Raw genomic sequence first — 5,575 nt, 5'->3', positions numbered from 1 at the left:
TGCTGAGACCCCAACTGATACGGCTTCTGATGGCGCAGTGTCCAATTTAACACTTTAGTGCATGTTGTTTTATGCCGTCCTTCCGCTGTTGACGGCTTGCAGTTCAGGGTTAAGGACTTAAGGGGAGACGTGACTAATAATAGCTTACCTCATTGAGTGCCATATATACAGTACGGTATATTATCATTTCAACATATAATGAATAGAAAAGTTTTTAAACAAGACCAGCCACACGTGTCGAGGGTCCGCCATATTGGTCCAATATGGCGGACCCTCGACACGTGTGGCTGGTCTGAACTGCTGTGCTGCAGGTGTAAGATACAAACCAGCTTTCAAACCCGATATGAAAAAAATGTAAAAATGGTCTTGTTTAAAAACTTTTCTATTCATTATATGTTGAAATGATAATATACCGTACTGTATATATGGCACTCAATGAGGTAAGTTATTAAAATAAATTTTGCACATTTCTTTTTACTTTTTAAATGTGGCTACTAGACCATTTATTTTAAAACATATTTTTATTGATTTCAGAGAAGAAGGGAGAGGGAGTGAGAGATAGAAACATCAATGATGAGAGAGAATCATGGATCGGCTGCCTCCCGCATGTCTTCTACTGGAGATCGAGCCCACAACCTGGGCATGTGCCCTTGACCGGGGTCAAACCTGGGGCCTTCAGTCTACAGGCCGAAGCCCTATACACTGAGCCAAAGTGGCTAGGGCACTTCTAGACCACTTAAATTAAAGTTATATGTGAGGCTCACGTTGTATTTCTTTTTTTTCTTTTTTTAAAAAATATATTTTATTGATTTTTTACAGAGAGGAAGGGAGAGGGATAGAGAGTTAGAAACATCAATGAGAGAGAAACATCGATCAGCTGCCTCCTGCACGCCCCCTAGTGGGGATGTGCCCGAAACCAAGGTACATGCCCTTGACCGGAATCGAACCCGGGACCCTTCAGTCTGCAGGCAGACGCTCTATCCACTGAGCCAAACCGGTTAGGGCTCACGTTGTATTTCTATGAGGCACCTCTGGTTCAGTCAAACCCTCCCATTTACAGATGAGGAGACTGAGGCCCACAGAAGAGTTTCCAAGGCCGTGTGCCCAGTTGGGAGAAAGCAGGGGCAGCTGGAAGAGACACAGGTTGTTTCATTGCATCAGTTATTTCTGCATAAACTATGGTGGGGTGGAGAGAGGGAGGGCAGGGTCAACTACCCCCAATCGTTGAAACCAGCAGTCTCATTTGGCCTGGGTTTGGGGCTTGGAATACATTTGGAATGGAGGCCTCATATTCTTCTTTGAGGCAAGTGGCATGGCCCTGCCCATGAAGCCCATCTCCCTGGAGGAATGTCTCTGTGGGGGGCTTGTGGCCTTGTGGGGCAGGGGGGTCCTCTCCACACATGGCCGTGGCCCAGGCGGCCCAGGCAGGACGTGGCAGAAGAACTGAAAGGCAGTTTAGAGAGAGCTCTCCCCTGGCTGCCACTATGTCATCGGTGTTGAGCAGGGCTTGCCGGCGTCTGGGCAGCCCCCTAACGCTGCGCGACTCAGCACCACTTGAACTGATTCTGCAAGGACTTCTTTTTTTTTTTTTAATTTTAAGGTCAGTTTTTTAAGTTCACTGATGAAAGCTTTCAGAAGAATATTCTCCTGAAAATGATTTTTTCTTAGGAAAAAAAAAAAAGGAAAATCAACACCCTCTCAGCATAGCCAGAGATGCTGTGGCAGTCAGGCCTCTGCAGAGAGGATGGTCCATCAGTCGGTCAAGTTGCTCTGGGTCAGCCGGACTGTGGTCTGAATCGTCCTCATCTTCCAGCTCCAACTCATCTATTTCCTGGAACAAAGACTCATCTCCCTGCACAGTGTTTCCAGTATCTTCCGAGAACTGGGTATCAGCTGTGTCAAGATTATGATCTGTTTCAGGTAGCTGTTTCCCACTTAATTTATTTTTTTCCTGCTTGTTCTTCTTCTTTCATTCATTTCTTTTTCATTTCCAAGAGTTCTGCCTCAAACTTGGCTTTCCAACGTAAGATATTCTCAATTGTAACAAGAGTGCTGTGAAACAATTGCCTTTAGCTTCTTCTCCTTTTTCTTTTTTGTTTCTTTTCTCCTTCTCCTCTAGTTTTTATTTGACCCACTATTTCATTTACTAGTAATATTTCTTGCAGAGCTGTCACTAAAGGAAAGATCATACCATAGGCAAGGACTTCTGGAACGTGTCCTCCGTACCTTGGCCCAGAAAAGGAGAAGCCACAGTTCCTGGGCTCTGGGACTATGGTCACAAAATAACCCACTAGACACGGAACAACTCAAGAACAATGGCGGACAGCAAAGGTTAAGTCCCAGGCGGGCAGCCCAGACTGCAGTTGAGATGTGGTGGGTGCTGTGGTCAGGAAGACGGCTTGGTTTAGTGAAAACCTGGCCTGGAGCCCTGCATAGTCCGAGTTCTGCTGCTGCCACACTCTGCTCTCATTGTCCTTATTTGCACAGTGGGATCACATCTGCCAACTGGCTCCCACTCTCCGGCATGACAGGGTGTGATGGGAGTGCCACGCGTGGCCAGGAAGGGGTGCCACCTGGGGCAGGAAGTGGTGTGAGCAGCTAAGGGTGCCTGTGAGGGAGGCTGGCCATGTAACTTATCTTCTAAAAGGAAATGCTTCGGAGGGTGAAAGTGGATGCTATTAATATAAAAATTGGGACAAGAAATGGAGAGAAAGAATATTCTATGCGGACAGGTCGTATGGCTCTCTCCTGGGAAGAGGCCAGCAGGCAGAGCTGAGACTAAGTCTTCTGGCTTGGGAGGCCAGGAGATGGGGGGTTAGGGGAGGTAGGGGTGAGAGCAAAGAGGAGTTTTGGGAGAGCAGTGACTCAGGCAGAAGCAGGAATGCAGGTAGCGATGGAGTGCTAGGCCTGGAGCCCAGAGTGGGACCACCCTGATGCAGGACACCTGTCTCCCAGGGCTACAGGGAGCTGAAAATGACCAGGTGGCAGGAGACGTGAAGTGAGGCCAGCCAGCAGCAAGGCACTTTTGTTCTCAATACTGACAACACAGGCGAGTCTTTCTGTGGGTGCCCCGGCTGCCGGCAGTGGAAAGCCTGCTGTTTGAAACCACACAAGGGAGTCCAAGATCACTGCCAAGGCTAGTCACTGGCCAGGCCTTTGAGTGGTCCCCACCTCACCCCTACCCCCGGGCCTCCAGCCCTGGCCCCATCATGAACAATGGGCTCTGTTGAGCCAACAGTTCCTGGGCAGCAGGAAGTCCTGGGTCCAAGCCCCACAGAGGAACAGAGCCTCGGAGAGGCGCCTCTGTGACCTCTGAGCTGGGAGCTCAAAGGAGCCATTCTTGCTGGTGTGGGCTGGGGGGTGGGAGCGGCGCTGCAGCTTGGCCCCTGGAGAAACATGACTGCCCCAGTGTTTCGGCCTTTGCCCCACGGCTCTCTCAGTTGCATCTGCTGACCTCATGGGATTGTCCTTCGAGTCTGTCTTGGCCGCTGTGCAAGGCTGAGGAGACAGAGCCTTTTCTTCCCTCACAGCTGCATCTGCGGGTCAGGTGGTGGGCCCTGGTGGCACCGAGTCTTTCCTGCTGTCTCCTGCGCATCCCATGCCCCTTCTTCTGCCGGTGGTCCCCACAGTCTCCCACTTGGGCCTCCTGCCAGGTAAGGTGGTGACACCTCCTCACAGGCCCCAGGGATCTGGTCTGCATGCTGTGTATTCTCCCATGGCCACCACTCACCCTGTGGGCTGGGATTCCACTTCATGCACCCATTTAACAAATGCAGACAGGCAGCCTGGATGCCAGACATTGTCGCAGGTGCCAGGGACTGGTCCTCACCCCGAGGGAGAGGTGCTGCGTCTTCCTCCGGAGATGCCCACCTCGGGCCCTTGACCCTGTGTGGCCTTTGGTCTTCACTGGCTCTTGGCCCTCCTTGGCTGCCTTTAACTGGCTGCAGGGCTGGGTCCTCAGAGCTCTCTGTGTGAAGGCTGTGGGAGTGGTGACCTGCACAGCTTGGAGAGTCTCTGGGACTCTAAGCTTGGGGCACCACTCTGCTCTGTACTGAAGCAAGGCATGCCTGGGCCCATCTTTCCAAGTGTCCTCTTCATTGCCTCACTGGTCCCATGAGAACCATTCTGTGTCTTTCGCTCATGCATGGATCCCTAGAGCCCAGGTCGAGGGGGCACCCCATGTTCTAAGGGTGCCAGGATTGGTTGGAATCATGTCTGTAAACCATACAGACCCAGGGGTGACAGTGATGAAGGAAGAAGTTTGTTTAGAGGTCCCTGCAAATAGGAGGCACAAAGGCCACACAGGGTCACACAGAGGCAGGGGTTGGCCAGGCGGCAGAGGAAGCGAGGGGAAGGCATGGGTGGGAGACTTGTTGTGGTTTCCGAGGACAGAAGGAGGCGAGGCAGGGTTAGCAGGTTCAAGACTGGCTGGTTGGAATGATTCATGGTCTGTGGGCACAGGGGTTGTCTCGAGTCCTCGGTACATGGCCCTGGGGTGACTGGGGTAGGGGCACAGTGGCCCAAAGTTGAAGGCAAAAGCCCAATAAAGGGGGAGCTTGAGGGTGTGGGCCCTGGATTGGTTGGTTTGCTAGTCCTGGGAGGGGCAGTCCCTCTAGTGTTGATGGACCCCAAGATAACAAAGCAGCAAACGCAGAAATTAGAAAATGTGATTATTATTACCCTTTGTCTCTTTGCAAAATCCTAGAGCAATTCTGAGCATTCTGCTGTGATTACCTCCAACAACACGTTTTCTCCACCTTTTGGGGTCTGGCTCAAACATCAAAGCCTCTTCCAGGAAGTCTCTTCTCATCTAACCCCAGGGCCCCCCAAATGGAATCATCCCCTTCTCTGCCTGCCCCCCTGTAGCACCCACTGTTCCACACCACAGCTTGGGGGTTATGTGTTTGCCTCCTCACCAGGAGTCATGAAATCCTGGAGAAGTCACCTTATCTTTTATTTCTACCAGTGCCTGCCATGGGCCTGGCGCCCCAGAAAGGTAGTGTAGAGCTCTGAACGAACAGAGGATGGCCATGAGGATGGACCCAGGCTCAAGGGGGTCACTGCATCTCAGGGGAACTCCAGAACATTTCTGCTGTCTTGGTGTCCCCCTGAAAAAATGCAGGAGACATAAGTGGGGGACCCAGCAGGCACTTCTATGCTCATTCCTGACACCACCAGTGAGCATTTCTGTGGGTGTCTCTGGTTGCTGATCACTGTGCCTGGAAGAATCCTTCTTCTAGTGCTTGTGAGCTCATGGGCTTCACCTCCTGAACTTGTTTTTGTTTGGTTCATTCTCATCTGAAGATATTTTCCCCATTGCTTTTTCAGAGAGAGTGGAATGTAGGGAGACAAAGAGAGGTCAAAAGAGAGAGAAACATTGATGTGAGAGTGACACATTGATTAGTTGTCTCCTGCACACACCCTGACTGGGGGCGAGGAGCAAACCCTGAAACCCAGGTCCCTACGTGTCCTTGACTGGGAATCGAACCTGAGACCCTTTGGTGCGGAGGCCGACGCTCTAACCACTGGGAATACCTCCAGGGCATCAGCCTCTGAACTTTTATACAAAATAAAT

At 51.2% G+C, this 5,575-nt stretch overlaps 1 pseudogene across 1 annotated transcript; it reads right to left on the bottom strand.

The window, feature by feature from the left end:
• Window positions 1–1,687: 1,687 nt before the first annotated feature.
• LOC308251778 (RWD domain-containing protein 1-like) lies at window positions 1,688–2,189 on the bottom strand (annotated as a pseudogene). Its single transcript has one exon. The product of its transcript is annotated as an RWD domain-containing protein 1-like (transcript).
• Between the last annotated feature and the right edge of the window lie 3,386 nt (window positions 2,190–5,575).

Source organism: Plecotus auritus, assembly GCF_963455305.1.
Source record: "Plecotus auritus genome assembly, chromosome: 6".
NCBI lineage: Eukaryota > Metazoa > Chordata > Mammalia > Chiroptera > Vespertilionidae > Plecotus > Plecotus auritus.
This window is presented reverse-complemented; position numbering and strand designations above follow the sequence as displayed.